This window comes from Manis javanica, chromosome 6, assembly GCF_040802235.1.
Source record: "Manis javanica isolate MJ-LG chromosome 6, MJ_LKY, whole genome shotgun sequence".
NCBI lineage: Eukaryota > Metazoa > Chordata > Mammalia > Pholidota > Manidae > Manis > Manis javanica.
Window position 1 is genome coordinate 150,182,652 of NC_133161.1, and position 26,653 is coordinate 150,209,304.

The 26,653-nt window shown below is 36.9% G+C and overlaps 1 protein-coding gene across 5 annotated transcripts in view; it reads right to left on the minus strand.

Annotated features, from left to right (window-relative positions):
- The window catches only part of SIK2 (salt inducible kinase 2), a 112,110-nt gene that overhangs the window by 39,200 nt on the left and 46,257 nt on the right, over nucleotides 1-26,653 (minus strand). Inside the window, exon 1 of one of the 5 annotated variants that reach the window (XM_017680182.3) lies at nucleotides 3,031-3,377. The exons of the other annotated variants lie outside the window; for them this stretch is intronic. The gene's annotated coding sequence lies outside the window, so the exon portion shown is untranslated. Of the gene's footprint in view, nucleotides 1-3,030; nucleotides 3,378-26,653 lie in introns of those variants that run through there. 5 annotated transcript variants of the gene reach the window in all.

A 26,653-nucleotide genomic window follows, 5' to 3' on the forward strand; every position in this document is an offset into this window, starting at 1 on the left:
ATGCCATGTGGTTTGTTTTCCAATTCTATGCCTTTGTCTCATGCCATCCTCAAAACTTATTATAAAATTTACTAACATTTGTACAGCACATTACAGCTTAAAGAGCATGTTCATATCCCCGTATCTCACTTAATCTTCCTAAAAACCCTCTAAGAAAACCTTTACTCTAATTTCCATTCTATAGATGAGGAAGTTGAAGATTACAAGGATTAAGTAATCTGGCTGAATTTGTACAATTGATAAGAGAACAGCTGCTCTGCAACTAGAACCTTTGACTGACTTTTTTCTTTGTACTATAACAAGCTTCTTTACCAGACTCCCACTGAAATCCTAACTGTCCTTTTAAAACCCTGCCCCTAATGAGTCCCTCACCACTTTAAGTAGAAATAATCTCTTCTCTCTGAATTTCTTATCCCTTACAACACAATCTCACACTGTAATTGTCTGCATACATATATATCCCAGTGTGAGTGCATGCTTGGGTGTATACAGATAGACATACACATACACAGCCCTAACTCTAATATACTGTTTTTTAGAACATAAAAGATACCTTCACTGAAGCTTTCTGAGAATAGGGCCATATCACTCTCTTCTGTACTCCCCACACTGCTTAAGCACTATTCACAAAACATCACAGGTACAGTACTTATTAAATACATAGCCGATTCAGGTTTTATCATGGATGGTATCATGAACCTTTCCATCAGCAGTGTGATAAAAATGTGGAGCATCAGGACTGTACTCTACACATCACAGGCTTTAATGTAAGCAGATGTTTTTATATTCTCTAACTGCTATTATCACACATCAAGATGATCAGCCTTCACATCTTCCCTTTGCCATTACAGAGGTCCGACAGTAGTCACCCATAATTCTGAAGTGAAAAAATGATTATGTAAGATTAAACATGTAGAATTTTCAGTTAAAATGTCTAAACCTGTCATCCGAACAACTATATCTAAGTAAACTGGCAAGTGGACAATATACTTTCTATTTGTAACAGTAAACCAGAGCCTCATTTCTGTACTGGATGAGCTGGGAAACCCACAGTAAAGGGCTGGACCCTTGGACAATACTTACTGAGGGGCAAGCAACATGTTTTCTGAAGGGCTGATCTCCTGGCTAGTTAGCAATGTTTTGCCTAAGATCCCACACCAAATGCTACTTAAACTGTATCTCTAAATGAGACAATTTTTCCATAAACGACTTCTCCAGATGGACAAAATTAATTTCTGTTGAGAATGCTGAGTCAGTGCTGGTCAATGGGAAAGATTTTTGAGATTTGGGCAACACAGAAGTTAGTTCCAATGTGAGTAAGTACAAGCTAATAGATATGGAGAAAGAACGCAAACTACTGCCTACAAAACAAGTCCAGGGAAGCACAATAGGAATCTACAGTAATTGACTCTTATTTTGAGGCCATCAATCTAAACTGGTACTACCACAGCCAGGGTGGAAGAAAAGTTTTGAAGCCTGGCAGGAAGGGTATGGTCTGAAAAACAAAGGCTTGGAATATGGGAACCTAAAATTACCATGCAAAGCCACAGTCATCATGTGTCAATAAATATACCACACACTGTGAGAAAAATGACAATAACTACCTTCTAGAGACTGAGACCGACTACATAAAGAGTTGGCATTTTCACTTATTAAGCAAAAATCTTGGCAAGCAAGTATTCCAGCATATCTGTGATATTTTCCCCCATTCTCTATGATTTCCACAGTGTAGGCATCCCTGAAAACTGTATCATCTGCTGAGAAATCAGTAATAGAAGTAGCAGAGGCAGAAACTTGTCGCTGCAAATAACATCAATTTAGGGATACGACAGCATCCTCCGGGTAGGCATGTTACCAGTCCAAGCTTCTCCACGTAACGTACAAAAATCACACTTGTGATCCACATCAAAAACTTCACTTAATTATGGTTACAAAATAAACTTATGAGTGCAAAAGCAATTCTCTATACTGATAGCCTACACGCGTATCTTTGATGACTGGATGCAGGTAAAAAAATTTTTTTTCCCAATGTTTACATTTGTTTTAACTGCTAAGTGAGATGTAATTGTATGTTTGTTGATTTTAATAACAAAGCTTTTAAGGTTATATTTTGTATATCTTCCCCCCTATTTTCCTTTTATGGTAATTGATTTTTATTGTATTTTACAAAAATCATGGTCTATGATAGACTAGAAATTTTAAAAAATGGGTATTTCAATATTGAGAATTTGAGAAGTAGTCATATAGATGAGTAAACCAGCATTCGCAATATACTGTGATAAAGGCTAGTACAGGAATAAATATATCTTAATATTTCTGCAGATGTCTTAACTTTTATTATGAAAATTTCAAACACGCAAACAAAATGTAAATAGTATAATGAATCCTCCAGACTTATGAGTATCAACATTTGCTTCATTTATTTTACCCTCTTCTTTTTTGTAGTGACCCAAAGAAAATCTTGGCATCATTTTGTTTCACTCTACTTTTGTATGTATCTCAAAAAAAAAAAAAAATGACATTTTCTTATGTAACCACAATACCACTATCATACCTAACAAAATTAACAATTCCTTAATATCATCTAATATAACTCAATACATCAATATAATAAATTCAAATCTCCCCAGCTGGCATATTCAAATCAAAATCCAAACAATATGTATGCTTTGTATTTGCTCATTTTGTCTTTGGAGTTCTTTTATTCTGGAACACTCCACCCTCTTTCCTCTATTTTCCCATGCTATTGACTGTGTGAAGAAACTGGGTCAGTCTTCCCACATTCTGGATTTGTCCTTTGCTTCATCATGATATTGTTTAACGTACTCTTCTTTATTTCCTATAATTTGGATCAAGTATAAAGAACAGAATAGATGCATGCTTAATTATTTTGGAGGGTAGAAAGAAAGTATCATAGGTGCATCTACTTGAGAGAAATCTGACATCTGGTCCTCCCACTTTTAGGAGTATTAAGATTGACAAATGAGTTCTGGGGAGTGATAGCTTGATCCTTCAATTAAAGTTTCTCACCATTCTTTCTCTTAGTATCATGGTTCTCGAGCTCCAGTGTACATCAGAACACTTAGCGAGCTTGTTGAAGTAGATTACTCGGACCCACATCCGGAGTTTCTGACACAGTAGGTGTTGGGAAGGCCCAAGAATGTATATATTTCTCAGACATGTCCAGTTGATGCTGAGATGCTGGAGGGGAGGCCGCCCTCTGAGAGCCACGGCACTTTCTGTAGCATTCACTGGCAGTTGTATTTGAATCAATTATTTTATTAGGGGCTGTAAAATTGTGATGTTCTAATTTTTTTATTCTTGCAGCATTTATTACATGAAATTTTTCTGTTGTCAGTCAAGGCTGTTTAGTTATCCTAAAACACAAGTAAAATAGGTCAGGAAGGATGAATGCATAATTCTTCTTCCTCGAGTACCAAACTTCAGAGTAAGAGGTTGGCATACTAGCTAGCTACCTTCAAGGTAACTATTAAGATTTGTATGGTTTTTTTTTAGCTTTCTTTTCTCTCATTTAAGATTCTCTTAATTATCATAATTAGTGCATGGATTTTTATATATTTAATTTGTTTCAACCAACTACAGTCATGATTCTTTTTGATGCTAAATTGTCCTGTCTTTAACCAGTAGGAATCCCTTTATGCTGTTCTTGTTTTTAATATGACCACAGAAACATCAATACCTTTGTTGCTTTCTGGCATAGTAAGAATGTCTTATGCATATACTGAAAAATTCCTGCCCCAAGACTGGGATTAGCTGTTTTTATGGGAAGCGGTATCTGGGTGTTCAGGGTGCTTTTTACTCCGGCCTGGTGCTGCTTCGAAGCCTTGTCAGGGACAGAGCTAAGAAATGAGTACTCTGAAGAACAACAAATATAACGAATTAATTCCATTTCAAATTTAACACACAGGAATTACTTCACTTTGATTTTTATATTTGTATTTTTTTCTCTTACATGAAAGATCCTGGTTTTTAAAATTCACAGAAGTTACCTGTTTTATCCTACAATACACATGAAATTGTTTCAAGACAGTTATACTAATATTACTACTAACAATAAAATCACTGAAGTTTGAAAGTAACATTTCTTTGCAGTTCTTTTCATCCTGGGATTATATTGCCCTAAGAATGTACAGTCCAAATACTATATTTTAAAGCTACTTGGAAAAGCTATCTGTGTAGTATGTTGCTAACATGGTATAAAGATCATACATTTATGTGTTTTAAACACATAAAGGGATTTTTTTCCTTTCTCCTATATTTAAAATAAATTTAATTTTATTTTCTGAATATGGAAAACACCTACCTGATTTCTGATGCCAAAGTTAAAACTATGCAACAGATGGTCTTGCTATATTCCATCCCTGTTCCCTTCCTCTGCCTTTAGGTCTAACTTTTTTAATGAGTTTTTGGTTTACACTTTCTGTGCTTCATTTTACATGTGAAAACATGTACCTATAATTTTTTTCTCCCCACTTTTTACACAAAAAAATTTATCATTTCTGTTTGTCACTTCATAGCAATACACAGAAATCTCCCACATCCCTCTTAGATCACTGCAGATACTTTCAGTATTTAATAGTATGGCACTAAGAATGAAGGCTCAGGAGTCAGGCTGCTGAGTTCAAACTCTGCCTTCACACTTGCTAACTATGTGACCTTGAGGAAATTACTCAACCTCCCCAAACCTCCATTTGCTAACCTAAAAATGGGGATAATAACAGAACCCACCTTATAAGGTCATGTGAAGATTCAAAGGAAAAAAGCAAATAAAAAAACCTCTTCATGATGCCTGACAACACATAAACTCTCAAACATCTTAGCAGCTATTATTTCAACTATTATTATCACTACTGTTGTTTTATAATCGGGGGCTGACATAGGCTACCCTCCTTTCATGATTATTCTCCGCCCATCAGCCCCTTATAATGTGGTTTATAAGTCTCATGCTTCATCGATATTGCTTTAAAGTCCATGACAACTTCCTTAGGCTGAAGCCAATTATCTTTTCTCACTTCTCATCTTTCATGACCTTGCAATTATATTTTACACCTAATTGGTTTCCAGAATTAATCTCTCTCCCTGTTGATTCTATGTTTATCTGGTTTTCCTCCATCTCTTTTTCACTAGTTGTCTCTTCTTTCTCTTCTAACCACATGTAACTAACACAGTGTAATTCTGGCCCTTTGCCTTTATTTTTCTATACTCCTTCCCTCATAGAATTAATCTAAACTAACACCTTCTTGTGGATAACCTCTGATCTGCTTTATTCTTAGATGGATGACATTAGCTCTCCTTCATACTCTTTGCAGTTAGTACCTGTATCAGGGGGCCTTGTTAGTCACTCCAGTCAAGATACATCTTAATACTCCATCCTGGGGCCTTTTGGTCACAGATTCTATTGAGAATCTAATGAAAATCATACTTACATATAAACATACACATAAAATTGTATATACAATCTCAAGGGGGTCTTAGGCTTACTTAGGTTAAGTAACTCTGCCTTGGGGGATTTCATCCATCGCTTATAATTTTTATACAAATAACCTCCAAGTTTTCCCAGTGCATCTGACCTTCTAGCAGTCACTCAGCTCTACAGCTTTCCTCGCTGCTACTGCCATGTCATCAAGACAGGCCTCCTCTTCCTTTTATAAACTTCATTGCCGCATTCTAAGTCAAGAGGTTCCTAGCACAGAAATTTACAAAGACTTCACATTTCTAGTTACTAAATTTGAAGAGGAATAGTGTTTTAAGGAATAGGACTACCATGAACTCTGAGGTTCTAATAAGGCAATCAAAGTCAGTTCATTTGTTCCCCTCAAAATATTCTAAAGTCCAATCCTTTAAATTCCCAAGTTCAAAACTCCATTCAAATTCAAAATTCTACCCAAATCCAAAACTCTTGAATGTTGTTCTCTAACACTTCTTTCCTCTTCTCAGTACAAATGTTACTGTAAAATTAAACTATTTCATTGGAAATTAGGATTGGTTTTGTCAATTCTGCTGGCTCTAACCAATCACTCTTGGATAAAATATAACTAGGAAAGGAAGTCCATGAAATAACCTGAAAACCTGAAAAACAGTTTTTAGCACATTAGGTATATACACCACCTTACACTGTGAACACTAATAGAAAATGGATTAGGTATATGATCTGTATTGAATTAGGATAAAATAGGTTATTTTAATTTTAAACATTAGATTACAAACTACTTATAATATTAAATTTCATTAAATTTTTAACTTTGAGATACGTTTATGAATATGAAAATATAGATTTAAAACATTTTGCTTTTTTCTGCTTGTGTTTGGAATTATATAATCATTTCAAATTGTGAGTTTGACAAAAATTAAAGGAAATTGTTGTGTGGGATACTCTGGCAATTAACTGAGATTTCAGCGATTTCCCTACATCGGCTGTCACATCTGTTTGATTGAATTGGCTCTTCAAGCTACGTGAACTACTGAAGCAAACCATAGTCTTCTGAGAAGCGAGAAGAGTTTTAAGTCACATAGTCTGAAATTCTAAAGACCCTTTACAAATGACATCTGTGACTATTTGAGTTTTCAGCACCAAATAAAAGCAAATATTGTCAGGTCAAACTTTTCTAAAATTATTTATAACCCCCATGGAGAAGCCAATAGGTTGCAATATCTGATGATAGGAATGGATATCAAATACATGACTTCAAAATTTTTTCATATCTTTAATAAAATGCATAGGTAATAAAAATTTCTGATTTCTTTGTTCCTAGGGAGATTTCAAATTATAGTACGATTAAGTTCTGGAGTCAGACGTGCCTGATTTTGAATGCTTTTTCTACTTCTCACTGCTGTATGATCATGGATGTTACTTGAGGCCCTGGACTTGGATTTCTCAGTAATAAATCCCAAATTTGTTTTTTTATGGGACGGTGCTACCTTAAACTGCTCCACACGGGAATTCTAACTTGATGGCAAAGAACTTTCAAAAATTGTTTTATTTCCACCTTTATCCCATTGGCTTCTATCCATACACAGTGATTTCTTTATCCTGTTGCATAACAATGTCATGCTGTCTGCAGTGTCTAATAAGAGTCCAGTAGTTACAACACAAAATCTGCATTAGGAAAAACACACATTTCCAATCTGAAATATTTAATAGGGCAAATCAAGCAAGAAGGCTTGTAAAAGAAGACTCGTACAAAGAACGTGGTTTTTGGTCCAGTTTCTGTGTATATGCACAGATGTTTACAAAAAAAACACATCTCAGTTATGAATCAGAATTAAACCAATTACAAAAGAATAATGAGCATAGTAATGTATGACTACTTTGGGCCCTCAGTTGTACTGATTATCTTCAGGTCAAACTCACAGCACAATGGCTTCTCCCTCAAGGAATCTAATTAAGGAAGAAAGTCCGCCTTTTTGTGAATTTAAAGTGTAAGAGTTGTCCGTTTAAGCCATTTATTCAAATAACACTTGAGTGGCTTCTTTGTGTTGGCCACTAGGCTTAGCACTTTGCCCTCATGAAACTTCGACTTGGGTGAAGGAAGCAACGACAAACAAGCAGGCAGATCATAATCACAGAGTGTTAACAAATGCCAGGGAAATCACTGATCAACTGGTAAGCATCTGGGGAGGCCACTTCAGATAGGGACATCAGGAGAGGCATTCATGATAAAGCACTGCTTCAAATGGGAAGGAAAGTGTTCCAGGAACAGACACAGACATGGATGGGCTACAGCACGGAGCAGGGAAGAGAGGAGGGCATGTGATGAGACTGGAGAAGGGCAAGTCAAACTCTGCAAGAATCTAGAAGCCTAAGAGGAGGGGCCTGTATTTTAAAATACTGGGAAACCATTTAATGGTTTCAAGTAGGTGAGAAACCTCATCTATTTTACATTTTAAAAGCACTTCAAATAATCTGAAACTGTCAACTCTCGTTAGTAAGCTGTACTGGGTCTGTTAAGCAAAAATTTAAATAAAAAATTTAAGCACTACCTTGGGGAGTGGTCCTAATAGCCAATGTGAGAGCCACAAGAAAATAAAATTCAGTTCCTAAAGCAAACACAATTATAACACATATGAGAAAGTAGGTTAAAAAATAAAAACCTCAAGATAATAACAGAAGAGATGTCATGAGGCAATACCAGCTTAGAGACATAAGATGAGATACTGTCTAAAACACCATAAACTCTCTTAATTCCAGAACATTATCTGGGTCTTCTTACTTATTTTTATGTATGTAGTAACATTTCATTAACTCCCAGAACTGTTTTTTAAGGAAGCGATTTTAAAAAAATTTCCGTGAACTGAATAGCAAGGACAGTGCAGAGAGTCACATTTAATACTGCCAACGGATGATGCCATTTTGATGGCATTAAACATTCCAGACAATTTCCTAAATAGGAATTTTCATCCCACCTATTTTTATCATCCCTACAGGACCTCAAAGCCTGCTGTGAACTATTTCTGAGTAATGAATATGACTGGACTGATAAATGAGTCACGCTAAGCTAGTTTGAACTACTGATGTGTGCTATTTACTCAATTTATAGTAGTGTTACAACAATATTTGTAAATGCAATCTGGTCACACATCTAACACATTCTTTGCACAGATAAATACATCCAGATAGCTATTTTGATATGTGATTATTTCTTAAGAAGCAAAGAAATATAATCCAAAGAACAGACTATGGTTTATCAAACCATTCAGTTTTTAGGAATAAGTATTCAAGTGCCCAACTTGGGGAAAAAGATGCTGATGATGAAGAAAGAAAGTCTGTTAATTTTAATATTTTGGTTTCTTTGATATATATATATATATATATATATATATATATATATATATATATATATATAGTCTAAAGACACATTTTAGCATTTTAGTGAATTTGGAGTGGAAAACAATGAAGCCAGGCTAGGGTGGTTCATTCTGGCACAGCTTAATCTACACGCAAGTAGATTAAGCTGTGCTGAGTAAGAACAATTTTTCACTGAAGCTCTTGCAATAAAGTCAGTTAAACAGCAAATCAAATTTCTCGGATAAACAAGTTCAGGAAAAGTCAGGCCCCTTATTTTATCAGGCAGTGGCTTGACTATGATGTATGTTTCCTGGGGTCCCATGCAGTAAGCAATAATGACACTGTGAAGTCACTTATGAAAGGGGAGAAAGGGGAACAGTGAAAGGGAAAGACTAACTGGAAAAAAACAAGACCCCAGCTATCTGCTCAACTACTTAGGAATCAGAGGATAGTTAATTCCATAATGTAGCATTACATGGTTAAAATATTTCTGTTCTCATTTCCTCACAGGATTCCTCACACTCCCCCACAGGATTATATATCCAAACCCTCTGTAGTGTGACTGTGCAATGCCTCCCAGTAGAACAGGTGATGTATATCCCTGCCCCATTGCTTTTGGTCTTGGTCATGGGGAATGTGTGTGTTATGACTTGGTCTCTTATGTTTCTACCATCTACCATTAGAAAAATATGCCCCAAAATGAGAGACGTGTGGAGCAGATCTGAAACCAGTTTGAAAAAGAGCCACTGCAGCTGACCCACGGACAAAAAAATTTGATGTTAATCACTGAGTTGTGAAGATGTTATATAACGTTATCACAGCAGAAACAATCTGACAGAATTTCCAAGTTTAGAAAAAAAGAGGTTTGCTTAGCTATAAAATGAACTAAAATTGCACAAAGAAATCTTTTGAACTTTTTTGCCACACAATTTTCTGTGATATTTTTTGTTCCTTCTTACACATATACTGGTATTATTTTTATACATCTGGATGGCATCTTTAGATATCAAAACCAACCTGAATGAACAACTAGTTAGGAACTGCTCATGTAGATGGTATTACTTAATGGCTCTATGATGTAAGATGATATAAAAAAAACACTAGTTCTGGTGTCCTTTCAGAAGGGGGTCATTTGATCACTTTTTCCAAGCCAGTTGACCCACTATTAGCACCCAGACTTATTCAGTGCCTCCTATTTCCGGGTTGATTGCTGGGAAAGCGGAATAATACATAGATAGGAATGGTCCTGAAGAACCCATTACAATTCAATTGCGAAGGAAGATAAAGTAGACAGAGGGGTTAGTTATAGTAACTCCTAAGTAAAGGGAGTAAGAAGATAGCTCCAAAACAACATGGATTAATGCTGAAAACACTGGGCTCTATTGTCAGCTCTTATGCAAATCACTTAATCTTCCTAGGCCTCAATTTTTAAGTATACCTAATATAACTTTATATAACTTCCAAGGTTTAGGTTTCTTTTTAATTCAATATTAATACTTCAGTGGATATCAACTTTGTATAAAAATGTGACTTCACATTTACCCTTAATTAATTTTTTTGTAATGAAATATATATAACATAAAATTTACCATCTTAACCGTTTTTCAGTGTACAGTTTCCCCTTGGTTTATTTTTATCTCCTTCCTTTTCCTATGATTTCTGGTACAAAAAACCTAAAGATAGATATATTGGGGTGGAAACTCTGACATTACCATTCACTCAGCAGCGAAGCTGAGAGGACAGAATCCTAGTTGGAAAATGACTGTCGGAAACCAGAGGAAAACAGATCAAATCCAAGAAGCCCACAGAAAAGATAAAAGGTAAATGGCTCCAGTTTGGGCAGTATTTCAGGGACCTAGGCAGGAGAGCCTGCATCTTTACCTCTCGTAGTTTTAGAAAAGATGATATGGCATTTCAGTGTGTCAAAGCAAGGGTACTCAGAGTGACAGAAATACAAGTAAATGAAAGAATGGTCATTTTTAAGCCTCTAATCATATAGCTAATTCATAAATGTTTCTTTTTAAAAACATAAAAGAAACTGTAAATGCGTATGAAAACTGCTGGTTCTAAGTATTTAGTGTTGATAATCCTGAATACAGAGGAACAGGCATAGTCTTGAGCAAATTTTTTTCCATGGCCTTTGAAAGATTAATATTCGATAAAGGACATGACTTCATAGACTTGGGTTTGAAGATTCAACCTTTGTATTTGTTGATGTCTCCAGGTGGTTTAAATGGCTGATCTTGTGTTACAGATGTGGTGTGGTTAAACAGGAAAGAGACTGGCATGAGTTTCTAATCATTATTCTTTGGAAAACCAAATACACTATTACCACAAACTGCTGACACACAGAAATCTAAAGCACTCTAAGATAGAGTTGGGTACCTTTCTCACTAATCCCTAAATTTTGATAAGGCCAGTGTCTAAAGTAACAGCAGTCAGATCTACAGGGTTTAGTAAGTATACGCACCCTTACTCAAAGTTTCATTTTCACCAAAGGTAGAACAGAGCTCTATGACTTAAAAGACATTAAAATTTAAAGTCTTGTATCCTCTTAAAGGTGTTGTTTTCTATAGATTTCAGAGCAAGAATTTTCTAACTATTTTGTTGCATAATCAGTAGTTTCTCAACAGTCTCTGCTTACCCTTCTAATCAATCTTTTCTGTTCTCTTTTTCCTTCCTCTTTGAGCAGAAGGAGAAAAAAATTAAATCATAAACTCATTTTACTTTCCAGGAATTTATTAAGACCTGCTATAAATCTAATCACTGTTTAACTAGCCAATTGTAACAAGAATGTTAACAATAAAAAAATTGATTTCTTTATAATTTTGATTGTGCACTAAAAAAATCATCACTCTAAGGTTTACTCAACATCATAGGCACAATCAAAGAATGTTCCATCACAGTGTAACACACTTGTAGGGCTGTGTAACTACAAGAGACCCTAAAGCAAAAGCCTTGGGGAAATTCTGAGCTTGCCCTGTTTTTAATTTAAATTACCATGTACTAGTATTACCCACAGTTTAAGTAGTACTATTCAAATATTTGTGGACTACTAAGCTTATCTACAAATAAGGATGTCCATTAACCAAGCAAATTGGAAAGAACAGATCTGTCAGTGCTTTTGGATTTGATCCTTTGAAATCTATAGGACTTAAGCAATCAATGCCAACATGGTTTTATCACTCACATGCACAGAGTTTCTGGATTTATGTTTTCTGAAGAAAATTCCATCATGCAGATGAATGACAAAGACTTAATTCACAGCATTTAAAATTTTATAATTAGGTTGTGGCTTGTGCCATGAATGAAAGGAGGCTTTATCAAATGTGGGCATCTTTACAACACACAGATAAAAGGCAGAAAAACATTTATGGAACTGAAATTGTGGAGCAAGGTTTGGAACTGTAGTCTATGGTCAGTGAAAAAGGGACAGCCAAGATCATAGATGATGCTACAGGGCCAAGGAATGATGCATTCATAGGCAAAACAAAGTTAAGGTATAAGGACCATAAAGTCATTACAGCTGAGAAAATCACCATAGCCCAAACACCACCAAATGATTAACGTCTTCACTGCTAGTTTACTAAGAAGTTTTCCAACTCAGTTTGTCACAAATTTTTTGTGTATATGTGTGGGAAAAGATTTCTAATTTTATATGAAGATCAAAATGAAAAGATGTTTTCTTTATAATCATTTTGATAAAACATAGCAATTCCATAAAGCTACAATATCTGTTCAGATTATGAATAGCAAGTATTTTTCTGTGGACTGTCATGTCTTAGATATAAGCACACCTTTCCAAACTCTTGCCAGTTGAATTCTATTCCAGTCAAAATGAGACCCATGTGGAAGTGGAGAGAAAAGGACCATGTATGTGAGTGATAATAAAGGAGTTAACTGCAGTTCTTACTCTCTTCCAAACTTCATTTTATACATTTCCCTCCTGATTTACCTATCAATGATTTAGCCATTAATAAAATATTGCAAACCCTGCTTTCTAGCCTCATCTCTCAACTGTCTACTCACCAACTCCACGTGGATATCTCATGTGTGTTTCAAGACTTAACATGTCCAAAACAGAACTCTTAATCATTTCTCCTAAGCCTGCACCTTTCCCAATCTTCCCAAGTTGGGAAAAGGCCACTCTAACCTTACTTAATCGAGACCCTTTTCTCTCTCCATATTCAATCCATCAGCAAATTCTGTCAATGCTAACTTCAACTTTTATCCAGAATCCCACCATTTTTCTTCAACTCCATCATTCCTCTAGTCCAAGCCACCATTTTCCCCTGTCTGAACCATCATAATAGCTTCTTAGCTTTTTTCATACTTGTCTTCTATTCTTAACACTGTAGCTAGAGTGATCTTTAGAAACATTTTTATTTGTCATGTCAGTCCCCTGCCAGAACCCACCAATGGCTTCCCATTCCACTTAAAGTCCTTGTCATGGCCAAACAAAGCCACAAACAACCTAAACCTGAAAACATCTTTGTTTTGATCCAGACAGGTGACTTACAAATTATAACAAAATGAAGTATGACTGGTCATAGCTCAGGCATGAGGTATATACTCAAATTTGTCAATGCTGACTATCAAAACCAAGGCCTTACCTTTGAAACAGAATTACTTTCAAGTTTGCAAGGATACATATACAAGTATGTTCAGTACAACATTATTTAAAATAGCTAAAACCAAGCAACAATCCAAATACCCACTAATAGAGTAATGGTTATATAATTTATGGCATAGAAGCATATTATGGAATACTACAAAGCTGCTAAAATTGTAACGAGTCTTCATGTATTTACATGGAGGGACCTTTCTTTCTCCCACCCTCCCTCACTGTAGCCATTCCCAACTGAGTGCAGGTCCCCACATATACTTGCTCTCACACAGACTAGTCTCTCTGAGTATCTTTATCCTCTCACTGTACTTCAAGACTTATCTCAAGGTATCACCTCATTAAAGAAGCATTTCTTGACTCCTCTGGCTGGGTAGGACAGGTGCTCAATGTTTGTTTGCTAGATTAAAAGAAAGATACTTATACTTTCTATATTGTAAAAACTAGCTTGAAACTTCCTTCTAAAAATTAAAGTGATACCTACTCTCTCTTTACCTCAAACCCAGTGTAATTTATTTGCATGTCACAAGTTCTACCACTGATGAAGAACTGTGATCTTTACCTAGTGATCTTAAACAACATCTACTCAGAAATGTGTGCAGTAAAGAATAATTCTTTAAACAGCTTTATTGAGATGTAATTAGAACAACATACAATTCACCCATTCAAATCACACAATTCGATGTTTTCTAGTATATTCACAGGAGACTTACTTTTTTAACAACACTAAGAACAGTCTCTGAGTTTGGAAACCATCAATTTGTGATTACTATAAGATGTAAATGGTGGGGGAAAAAAGCAATCACACATCTTATGTAATTGGCTTAAAATATTTACTTAAAAAAATCCATCTGGGGACCACATTATTAGGCTTATGGGAATAAGAAACAAACCTGTACCACTTTCAATCTCATCAAATGCTAAAAAATAGACATCTCTAGGGCTTTATAAACATTTGTTGAATGAAAAAAGTTTCCAGCCAGCTAGTAATTATTTCCAAATGGATATCACCCCAGTCCTTCATATTCAACATGTTCCAAGTGGAACTCATTACTTACTGGTTTCCCATGTAACTTCCTCATTCCTATTAATGGCACCAGCATTTCCCACTAGTCATCTTTGACAGCTGGCTCTCTCCTTCATTCTGCCATGTCCTGTAGTTTTTACTGGTAATTTCAAGGCTGCAAATCCACACTCAGGACACAACTCTCCTCCTCTGCTCAGACCACCTAAAAACTTTTTCCTGAGGTTATTAGCTTCCTGGTGTTTTGATGTATGTTGTATGAAATACAAATTTAAGTCAGTGTAAACCCAGCTCACAACCATAACCTGGGTCTATCTCATCATTAGAAAAAATAATACTTCTCTATTAAAATTACTAACAAGGGCCTTCAATAATTATTTTAAAAGATTCCACCTGAAGGCACAAATATCTAGTACAATATTATATCTTTGTAATAGCTGTTATTGCTAACCACAACTAAATCTAACTTTTTTTAATAACCAAAATCTGGTTAGAATGCTAATGCAATCCTGGAGACTCCCTAGTCAACATCTACCTTTTAGAGACTATTTGTTTAGGCACTGCCAATCAGGTAGTTATTCAGGATTTGCTCTAACTCCTTTGTTCTCTCAGGTGGTATAAAAGATGATGAATGTATCTTAGAACTGAATAGAGTGTAAGTATGTCATGACTGGTCTCTGCAGAAAGTTCTGTTTTCATATTTTCTGTGCATTGCTATTATCACCCCCAGATTTACTAATTGAGTGTTTCCTGAAATTCACATTTAAGTCTCAGCCTGATACAGCATCATAAAAGTAGACTCGTGTAAAAAGATTAGATGAAGCTTTAATTGAAGCAACAGAAATGTATTAATCTGAAGTGAATACCATCAACATGCCCTAAAACTGAGGAGAAAGAGAACAACAATGAAAATATAACTGTATGGATTTTTTTAGTGCCCTAAAAACAATAAGCAAAACAAACCAGATCACTGAACTTACACTGAAAAGTCTGCTGTTGCTGGTAACAGCCTAAATTTACTTCAGCTGTTAGCATCTCGGTGTTTTTACACCAATGTATACATATACTCAGTTTCAGTTACAAACATTAAGTGCCTACCAGAAAACAAGTTTTAGGCAAATCTGCCCTTCCCACTCCACCTAACAATTTGATTAACTTCCTAATAGGTCAGGAAATAACATAGAGGAGCAATACCACACCCTTAGGAGTGTCTAGGAGAAAGCAGTGTCTGAAGAGAGCCCTCACATTCTCCTGTAATGTCAGAATTTAACAAAAATCCCATTGTGACTCTGATGGCTCTGAAGATGGACTGAAATCTCTAGTCTCACCAAGATCTCCACAGGTTGTGGGGAGGCAGACGGGCCAGCCTTTTAAATCTTGGAAATTCCAACAGAAAGCAAACAATAGAGGTGCATTAGCATCAATCATGAAAATTCATCATGTCTACTCTGTGCCTATGCAGCAGTTATACTGACGGTTCAAAGCTTCTCCTGCTCTGGTCTGTTTGGAACTCTCCAAGGTTCTGACCCTTAATGGCGGTCTCACACCTCACAGCGCAGCAGCACTTGGAAGACCAAAGTCCAAGGAAACCGAACCATAGGTACAGTGGTCCTCTGCCATTTTTTAATCTTGATCCTAATGTCAAACACCCACTTTAGCCTTCGTCTGATCATCTCATTTCATCCCTCTGATCTACACCTGCCCCACAGCGCCCCTGGTACAGCACCGAATCCTATCGAATTTCTGAAGTATCTGGATCTACTACTCTTTTCCTTGTTTCAGCCATTCTCCCAAGTCCACTATTTTAGAAAAAGGGCTCAATGGCTTACACACTAAAGGACAGATTTAATTTGACTTTGCTTAGATTAGGGCACATGCTACTGGAGAAAATATTTCTCTCAACACTAAATACTTAACCTCTTGCTTGCTTGGCTTCTGAAGAGAAGCTGGATATATTCTTATTTTTGCTTCTCTATAGGTAAGGTGTTTTTTCCCTCTGGCTTCTTTCAAGATTTTTTTCTTTATCTTTCATTTTCTGCAATTGGAGACGATATGCGTAGGTATAGTTTTTAGCACATTTATCCTGCTTGGTGTTCTCTGAGCTTCTTGGATCTGTGTGTTTGGTATCTGGTATTAAGTTGGGGGAAATTCTTAGTAATTATTGCTTCAAATACTGCTTCTGTTCCTTTCTCTCTTTTTTCCCTTCCTCCTTCCCCATTACACATATTTGGCAGTTGTCCCACAGTTTTTGGATATTCTGTTTCATTTTTTTTCCCACTTTTTTCTCTTTACTTTTCTGTTTCGGACATTTCTGTTGACATATTCTCAAACTTAAGAGATCCTTTCCTCAGCCATGTCCAGTCTACTACTGAGTCTATCGAAGGCATTCTTGATTTTTTTTATGTTTCTGATCTCTAGCATTCTTTTTCTTTCTCAGAATTTCCACCTCTGTGCTTGTATTACTCATCTGTTCTTGTCGTTGTCTACTTTTCCATTAGAGAATCACAGCAGTTTTAAACACCCCATCTGCAAATTGCAACAGCTCTGTCATTTCTGAATCTGGCTCTGAGGTTTACTCTGTTTTTTCAAGTTGTTTTGTGTTTTATTTTTTGCTTTTTAATATACCTTGTAATTTTTTGTTGAGAGTCACACCTGATGTACCAGATAAAAGGGACTCTGGTATACGTGGTGTGAGCTCCTTATGCCCAGTTAATGAACTGGAGCGAATAGTCTTTAGTGGTGCAGTGGTGAGGTGTGAGTTGAGGAAACGTGTTCAAGGCCACATGAGTGAGTCTCGGTCTTTCACTGAGTCTGTGTTGTCTGGACCATGAACTTCACAACGGCTTCTCAGGCTCCCCTGCCCCCCACGCTTAAGTGGCACATAATGGCTACGGTGGACCAGAGTTCGGTGTTTCTCTTTTCCCAGGCTGATTAGGTTCTAGGAAAATCCTAATAGCTTAGTTAGGCTTTGGTAAAATAGTTTCTCTTGAGAGCAGGCCTTAAGAAGAACAGAGTACTCTGACCTATTTAAAATGGTTACCTTTCCCCTCCCCTGCCAGGAGCAAGAGGTTAATTTTTTTCTTGTATTCCCTGTGAAAACCTGATAGAGCTCCTGGAGCTAAGACTCACAAACGTATGTCCCCTGCCCACAGAGTTTTTCACTCTCAGACTTGTCCACACGGATCTTCCAGAAATTTATTATTCACGTCTTTCTATCCCGGATTGGGATATCCTGCAGATGTGCCTGCCTGTGGGCTTCTGCTCTGGTAAGATGTGATTCACTGCACTTGCCTGTCTCTCTCTCTAGATTTGGGGGCAGCAGTTTGCCCTATGACTTCAATTCCTGGATGGATCAAAGAACGATGATTTTTCAGTTTGTTCAACTTTTTACTTGTTAGAATGGAGTGATGACTTCCAAGCTCCTTATGTGCCAGACCAGGAACCAGAAAAAAATATTTCAAATGCATATTCCTAAAAACTGTTTCCTCCCTTCCAGAAAGTGCTCTGAAGCCCCTGAGTGAAAGAAGACAAAGGAAAAGCATGAGTAGGATGATGAGCAGCAGAACTCTCCTGGTCCAATTATGCCCCTCAGAAGCCCTCCAAGTAGGCAGGCCTTGTCTCCACTCCGGTTCTACTCCAGCCTGTTCTCCAAACTGTTAAAAACTAAGCCACACCATGTCACCCCTCTGCTCGGAACTCTCCAATGGCTTCCAGTCTCAGTACAAAATCCGAAGTCCTTATCACCAAGGTCTACGAGGCCTTACCTGATCTCACCCATTCCCTGTCCCTTCCGTGCCTCCCTTTTTCTCATCTCCTACCAACTTCCACTGAACTCTGCTCTAGCCACACTGGGTTCCCACCTCAAAGTCTTTCCCTTGTCATTCCCCCTTCCTAGATCTCTACACTGTGTTCTGCCTGACCTAATTCTTATCTCTGCTTTCATGCCCGCTGATCAGAAAGGTCTTCCTCTAACCACTGCCCGGACTTTACCTTTACTCTGTTTCATTTTTCTTGCTAGCACTCTTCAACACTTGCCATTTTGTATATTTACTTGTATTTCTTCCTTTCTTAGGATATAAATAAACTCTACAAAGGCAAGGATTTAGAACTTTTTTCCCTATATTCCCTGGGTCTGGAACAGTGCTTAGCACATAGTTCAGGTTCAACAATTCTTTGTTGATTTAATGAACAAATAAATGTTCATTAATATTATCCCACCTGTGACATCTTCATATCAAATTATTCTAATAGCTTCCTAAAAGGGGTTTATGTTTCCAGTCTCCTCTGTCTCCAGTTCCTCTTGCATACCATTATATTATTTTCACTAAAATACTGCTTTCATAAGTTACTCCTCTGCTCAAGAACACTCCTCTCTGACTGCAGCAGTTCCTTCAGTGTGTCCTGTAATATATTAATAGATATTATATGAAAAGAGAGTTGGAGATTAAGAAAGTTTGGAAAATACAGAATTAGAGAAGTTTGTTATTTTATCACAGAACTTTTCAGAGTCTTCAATTTACTGATGTATAGTGTGAATCTCCTGGAGAAGGATTTAATATTTCCACTGTTGTGACTACAGAATGAATCCTTTCTCAAGGAAGTCAAGGGCTAGCTTTTGCAAAACACTGGCCTGCAGAAGTTACCTAAAATCATTTTCCAAAGTGGCCATCAGGGCTCTCGGTAATTATGAAAAGAGTATAGTTGTCTTTGGTGCCCTTCCTGCTTCCTTGCCCCAGCCCTCTTCCATATTCTGTAGGTTCATCTTACCGACAGAGCTTATTAAGCAAAACAAAAACAAAAACAAAACCAGCTCAAGCTGCAGATACATGTATTGGTGCATGTCTTTGAAAAGAAGAGCCTTTCTGGGTTTCCAACCTACTTTAGTTTTCCTTTTGACCCATAAGTAATCCTGCTCTTCAATGAACATATGTCATGTTTTGTATCTTTTGCTTGCATACTGTATCAAGCAAAGAGAGAATCTCATAGTAGATACTCAGTATTTTTAGATTCATCCTAATTAGTATGCATAAATTCAGCAAGATCTAGGCCATGCACAGAGTGACATTCTTTACTAGAAAGTAATTCTGAAAATCATATTGGGTAACACAGCTTGGATACTAAATTTATTAGGCTCAGGTTTTCAAAAGAATGTCTTTTCTGGCACTGTAATCTATTTTTTATTTATTTTTTATTAAGGTATCATTGATTTACACTCTTATGAAAGTTTCACAAGAAAAACAATGTGGTTATTACATTCACCCTTATTATCGAGTACCCCCATACCCCATTGCAGTCACTGTCCATCAGTGTAGTAAGATGCCACAGAGTCCCTATTTGTCTTCTCTGAGCAACACTGTCTTCCCCATGACCCCCCACACACCATGTGCACCAATCACGATACCCCACAATCCTGTTCTCCCTCCCTCCCCACACACCGTCCCCTGCCCCTCCCCTTTGGTAGCTAGTCCCTTCTGTGAGTCTGCTGCTATTTTGTTCTTTCAGTTTTGCTTCATTGTTATACTCCACAAATGAGGGAAATCATTTGGTATTTGTCTTTCTCTGCCTGACTTATTTCACTGAGCATAATACCCTCTAGCTCCATCCATGTTGTTGCAAATTATAGGATTTGTTTTCTGCTTAGAGCTGAATAATATTCCACTATGTATATGTACCACATCTTCTTTATCCATTCATATACTGATGGACACTTAGGTTGTTGCCATATCTTGGTTATTGTAAATAGTACTGTGATAAACTTAGGGGTGCATATGTCTTTTCAAACTGGGCTGCTGCATTCTTAGGATAAATTCCTAGGAGTGGAATTCCCAGGTCAAATGATATTTCTATTTTTAGGTTTTTGAGGAATCTCCATATTGCTTCCCACAATGGTTGAAGTAGTTTACATCCCCACCAGCAGTGTAGCAGGGTTCTCCTTTCTCCGCATCCTTGCCAGCATTTTTTTTTTCCTAGTTTTTTCTATGTTGGCCATCCTAACTGGTGTGAGGTGATATCTCATTGTGGTTTTAATTTGCATTTCCCTGATAATTAGTGATGTTAAGAAGCATCTTTTCATGTGCCTGTTGACCATCTGAATTACTTCTTTGGAGAATGTCTGTTCAGATCCTCTGCCCATGTTTTATCGGGTTGTTTGCTTGTTGGGTGTTGAGGCGCTTGAGGTCTTTATATATTTTGGATGTTAACCCCTTGTCAGATATGTCATTTACAAATATATTCTCCCAAACTGTAGGATGCCTTTTTGTTCTGCTGATGGTGTCCTTTGCTGTACAGAAGCTTTTTAGCTTGATGCAGTCCCATTTGTTCATTTTTTTATTTTGTTTCCCTTACCCAAGGAGATGTGTTCAGGAAAAAGTTGTTGCTCACGTTTATATTCAGGAGTTTTTTGCCTATGTTTTCTTTTAAGAGTTTTATGGTTTCATGACTTACATTCAGGTCTTGGATCCATTTTGAGTTTACTTTTGTGGATGGGGCCAGACAATAGTCCAGCTTCATTTTCTTGCATGTAGCTGTCCAGTTTTGCCAACACCAGTTGTTGAAGAGGCTGTCATTTCCCCATTGTGTATCTATGGCTCCTTTACCATATATTAATTGATCATATATGCTTGGGTTTATATCTGGGCTCTCTAGTCTGTTCCATTGGTCTATGGGTCTGTTCTTGTGCCAGTACCAAATTGTCTTGATTACTGTGGGATTGTAGTAGAGCTTGAAGTCGGGGAGCATAATCCCTCCCACTTTATTCTTCATTATCAGGATTGCTTTGGCTCTTCGGGGTCTTTTGTGGTTCCAAATGAATTTTAGGACGATTTGCTTTAGTTTGTTGAAGAATGCCATTGGTATTTTGATAGGGATTTCATTGAATCTGCAGATTGCTTTAGGCAGGATGGCCATTTTGACAATATTAGTTCTTCCCATCCATGAGCATGGGATGTGTTTCCATTTATTGGTATCTTCTTTAATTTCTCTTATGAGTGTCTTGTATTTTTCAGAGTATAGGTCTTTCACCTCCTTGGTTAGGTTTATTCCTAGGTATTCTATTCTTTTTGATGCAATTGTGAATAGAACTGTTTTCCTGATTTCTCTTTCTGCTAGTTCATCATTAGTGTGTAGGAATGCAACAGATTTCTGTGTATTAATTTTGTATCCTGCAACTTTGCTGAATTCAGATATTAGTTCTAGTAGTTTTGGGGTGGATTCTTTAGGGTTTTTTATGTACAATATCATGTCATCTGCAAACAGGGACAGTTTAACTTTTTCCTTGCCAATCTGGATGTCTTTTATTTCTTTGTGTTGTCTGATTGCCGTGGTTACTACCTCCAGAACTATGTTGAATAAAAGTAAGGAGAGTGGGCATCCTTGTTTGTTCCCGATCTTAAAGGAAAATCTTTCAGCCTCTCGCTCTTAAGTATGATGTTGGCTATGGGTTTGTCATATATGGTCTTTATTATTTTGAGGTACTTTCCCTCTATACCCATTTTGTTGAGAGTTTTTATCATGAATGGATGTTGAATTTTGTTGAACGTTTTTTCAGCATCTATGGAGATAATCATGTTGTTTTTGTCCTTTTTCTTGATGTGAATGATGTTGATGGATTTTTGAATGTTTTACCATCCTTGCATCCCTGGAATAAATCCCACTTGATCATGATAGATGATCTTTTTGATGTATTTTTGAATTCTGTTTGCTAATATTTTGTTGAGTATTTTTGCATCTATGTTCATCAGGGATACTGGTCTGTAATTTTCTTTTTTTGTGGTGTCTTTGCCTGGTTTTGGTATTAAGAGTGATGCTGGCCTCGTAGAATGAGTTTGGGAGTATTCCCTCCTCTTCTACTTTTTGGAAAACTTAAAGGAGAATGGGTATTAGATCTTCACTAAATGTTTGATAAAACTCAGTGGTGAAGCCGTCTGGTCCAGGAGTTTTGTTCTTAGGTAGTGTTTTGATTACCAATTCAATCTTGTTACCAGTGATTGGTCTGTTTAGATTTTTTGTCAGCCTTGGAAGGTTGTATTTTTCTAGGAAGGTTATCCAGTTTGTTACCATATAATTTTTCATAGTATTCTCTCATAATTCTTTGTATTTTTGTGGTGTCCATAGTGATATGTCCTTTCTCATTTTTATTTCTAGTAGTTTCATACCTTTGTGGTCTGAGAAGCTGGTTGGTACAATTTCAATCTTTTTGAATTTACTGAGGCTGTTTTTGTGGCTTAGTATATGATCTATTCTTGTAAACGTTCCATGTGCACTTGAGAAGAATGTGTATCCTGCTGCTTTTGGATGGAGTGTTCTGTAGATGTCTGTTAGGTCCACCTGTTCTAATATGTTGTTCAGTGACTGGAACTATAATCTTACATGGTATGCTCATTGTGAACAAAGTACTTTCTCTAAATTATGTTTCAAAGTTTGCGAAAGTTTTATGACTGAATACTCAATGTTTTTTCTGACAATAGTAAGAAGCACTATTTCATTGCAAGTGTGTTTGTTACTGAAAATCTCTGCAGAACAACTGTGTCTATAAGGATTCAGAGAGTTGACCCAAAGCAGTATATGCCAGATATATTTCAGGGTAACTGTCTGCCATGCCCTTTTGGGAGAGTAGTCACTCATAATAGAAAGTAGCATTATTTTGTATTATGTATATATTTTATACCAAACATCCCTCTCCAGGCCATAGCTAACCTGGAAAAGGGTACATACCTGTCCCAGAGGTAATTGCAGTAAACTCTGATCTTGATAGAATTCCGACTTCTTCAGGTAATTTTCCAAGAGTAATTTTCATTTTAAAAGAAGAACCAATGTGTACATTTATATACCTTTGAACAGAAGGACTTTTCTGGGTTCCTATTAATAAACTGCCATTCATTTCTACTCTCCAGATATAAGGCTTAATTTACGAACAGAACGAAATGACCAGAGTGAAATCACAACTCCAGATGTGGGTCTGATTTAGTCTTTCAGTAATCTCATTCACCTTGGCGGTGATGGGTTTAGCAATGGTATATTCTGATAGCTTCTCTTTATTACCAACAGAGTTTATTAACCAAAAGAAATCTCTACCTGCAAATCTGGCCAATAAAACATGAGGGGGCATCTGCTCATCTCCAGATTTTAGGATTTTTTTTTTCACTCCTAAGAAAAAGCCACAGGAAGAAATGGCCACTTTTTCTCTGAATGTTATTTTTTTCTGGATGTGATGCCTGGAATGGTTGTAGCCACTTTACAAAGGATGAAGCCAATCCCAAGTATGGTAGAGTGAAGGGATGCAAAGAACCTGAAATTTCTGATGACAATGTTGAACCTCTAATCAATCAACATTAAAGGCTGCCCTTCCTCCAGACTTCCTGTTATAGGAGATAGTATATTGCCTCATTTTTCAACCTATTCGAGTCAGGTTTTTATTACTTGTAGCCAAAAGATTGCTGGATCAGAAAGGATACTAAGACTTGGACTGAGTGAGTTGGATAAATTAAATTTCCTCTCTTGGGAAATACTAGGACTGAGAAACAAAGACGGATGCTGCCAGTTACTTGTGAGGAACTGAACTGAAAGAGCATGTGAGAACAGGGAATTTGTAGGAGCCATTATAAAATGAATAAGCAGTCAGAAGCCAGCTAGGAGAGATAAAAGAGGGTTAGATGTGTATCAAGAAACAGAGAAGTCATTAGAAAGAACAAGACTGCTTCTTTAAGAAAAAGACATTCTTTCAGCTTTCTAGTTCCTATGATGCCTAGCTAAGCTTTTCTTATCCATGAATTACTGAGACATCTCTGAGCCTTACACAGCCCTCCCCTTCACAAGAGTTCGTTTGAGTGTGTTCTCTGCTACTCAATGAGTCCTGTCCCAGGACACGTTAGGGTGTGGATGGGAAAAGGGGAAAGTCAATTAGACTAAAACTGCAAATAAAAAGGGGTCAAAAATAATGGATGTAGGATGAAAGAAAGGTTCCAAAGACAGTGAAACTTAACAAGTAAGATTACAAAAGTAAATAAAAACTGAAAATGATCACATAATCAGTGTCAGCAAACTGGCCACTAAACAAAAATATCATGTTGCGTGTCAAAGAATGCCAGGGCTTGACATTTTCTTTCTGTAACCTCTCTTACATCTGGAGTTTGTTTCCTCCACACCCTCGTTTCCTCCCCAGCCAAACTGAGTTCTGCCATATTAGCCCATATTAATCCTGATTACATTTCCCCTGGGTTACTGTAATATTTGTCAAGGTAATCACCATGGCTCCAGGATTTCCCAATTCCAATACAAATTAACTTTCCTAAAGCAAAACTCTGAAAATGTCATTTGTCTATTTAAAAATTCCCCTTAGCTTTTCCATATTTATGGCATTAATTAAACCCATAATACTCTTTAGCCTTGTTAGTGTACAGACCTCCGTAAGTAGTTTTAATCCATCTTCCATGCCCTAATGCTTCCTATTACCATTCACCTTTTCCCCCTTATTTGCTCCAGTCAGCCTGGACCACTTTGCACCCCACACAGTCCTCATACTTTTTGAATTCTGTACTTTAGCTCATGCTGTTACTGTCACCTGAAACTTAACTCCCCCCACTCTAAATTCACTTCTACCCCTATATAAAGCACAAACTAGTAACAGATTTTTAGAAAAAACAAATATTCTAATTAATAAAATCAGCATATGAATGGATCACAGTAGATAGATGTAAAACGACTTTAAGGACTTCAAAGTCAGTAATACTTTGGCAAAATAGAAAGATAGGAAGCAGCCAAAATGGGAGTTTATCAGCAAGGGCAGCAGCAACCCAAATGTCAGAGGGGCCAGATCCTTTCAACAGTCCTTCAAGCTCCAACTCAAATACCGTCTCATTCAAAAATCCTGCCTTGCTCTTGCACTTTTCTACGAATAGGTCTTATTTATTCCAATTGACTTGAAAGCACGTCTTATGCAATCTGATGAGAAGCATCACAAGAACAGTGCACTAAGAACAGTGACTTATAAGTAACATATGTTCAATGAAATTTGCATAAATTTATTCTCAGGCTATTGGAGAACCAAAGGGACACTGAGGTTTCCTTTTCTATCATTAATGTAAAGTGAAAGGACAGGCCTTTTAAAGGATTTCTACTTGTCTCTCAAGGGGAATTTAAGTTAGCTAAACATGCAGTTTAGAGGGTAAAATGTAAATGAAATGTAAGATGATATTACTTTGAGGGAGGAAACAGAAGTTAAAATGAAAAAAGTTACATAAGAAAATTGAATGGGAACTGAATTGGGCAACTAGCTTTCATAGGATGGTTATTTTATTTTATAAAGAATGCTAAAATCACTAACAGTAAATATCATATGTATAAGGCATAATGGAAAACAAAATTTCAGCTCAGACATTTCAAAAATGTTAACAAATGCATTTAGAAATAACTGGATGGGTTATTTTGCATTATGAATAACTTGTACCTGTCTGTCTCCATGAATGAGTTTCTTTAAAAAGAGAAAAAATGGTAACAACTACTATGTCATTTATCTTCATAGAGTAATAAAATAGACATGAGTGAGTTGTATGTATGGAGAATGGGTAACAAAGTGGCTTGAAGACATGTAATAATCAGGACAAAGTATCCTTACGTTAAGGCCTATCAGCATTTGACTATACTGAACAAAATTATCTGCATCTGAATACATTTAGAACATTAAGCCTCCTTGGTAAACTGAAATACAATATTCTCTGGAAAATGAATTAATAGGACTATTAACAACAGAGAAATTGTTAAAAGCAATATAGGGATCATGGGAAGATAGGGGTGTGAGTAATTCAGAGGAAATCTCCTCCCCAAAATATATATATTTATGAAAATACAATAAATACAACTATTCCTAAAAGAGACACCAGTGGATGCAGTACAACACCCAGGATACATCTACATCTGTGAGAACTGAACATCACACGAAGCGGATAAGATACAAGCTGCGGCCAGGCAGGACCTGAATGCTCCCCCACCCCAGAACCCGGCGGGAAGAAAGGAGTTGGAACGGGGAGTGAGTGAAAGCCCAGGACTGCTAAACAACCAGCTCTAGAAATCCACACCCAGAGCGCAGACACAAGGTGCACGGGGTACTGGATATTAGAGAAACGGAAAAGCAAAACCTGTGGGCAGGTCCCCACAACCAGTGCCCCTGAGACAAAAGAAAAGAGAGTGCTTTCAAGTCTTAAAG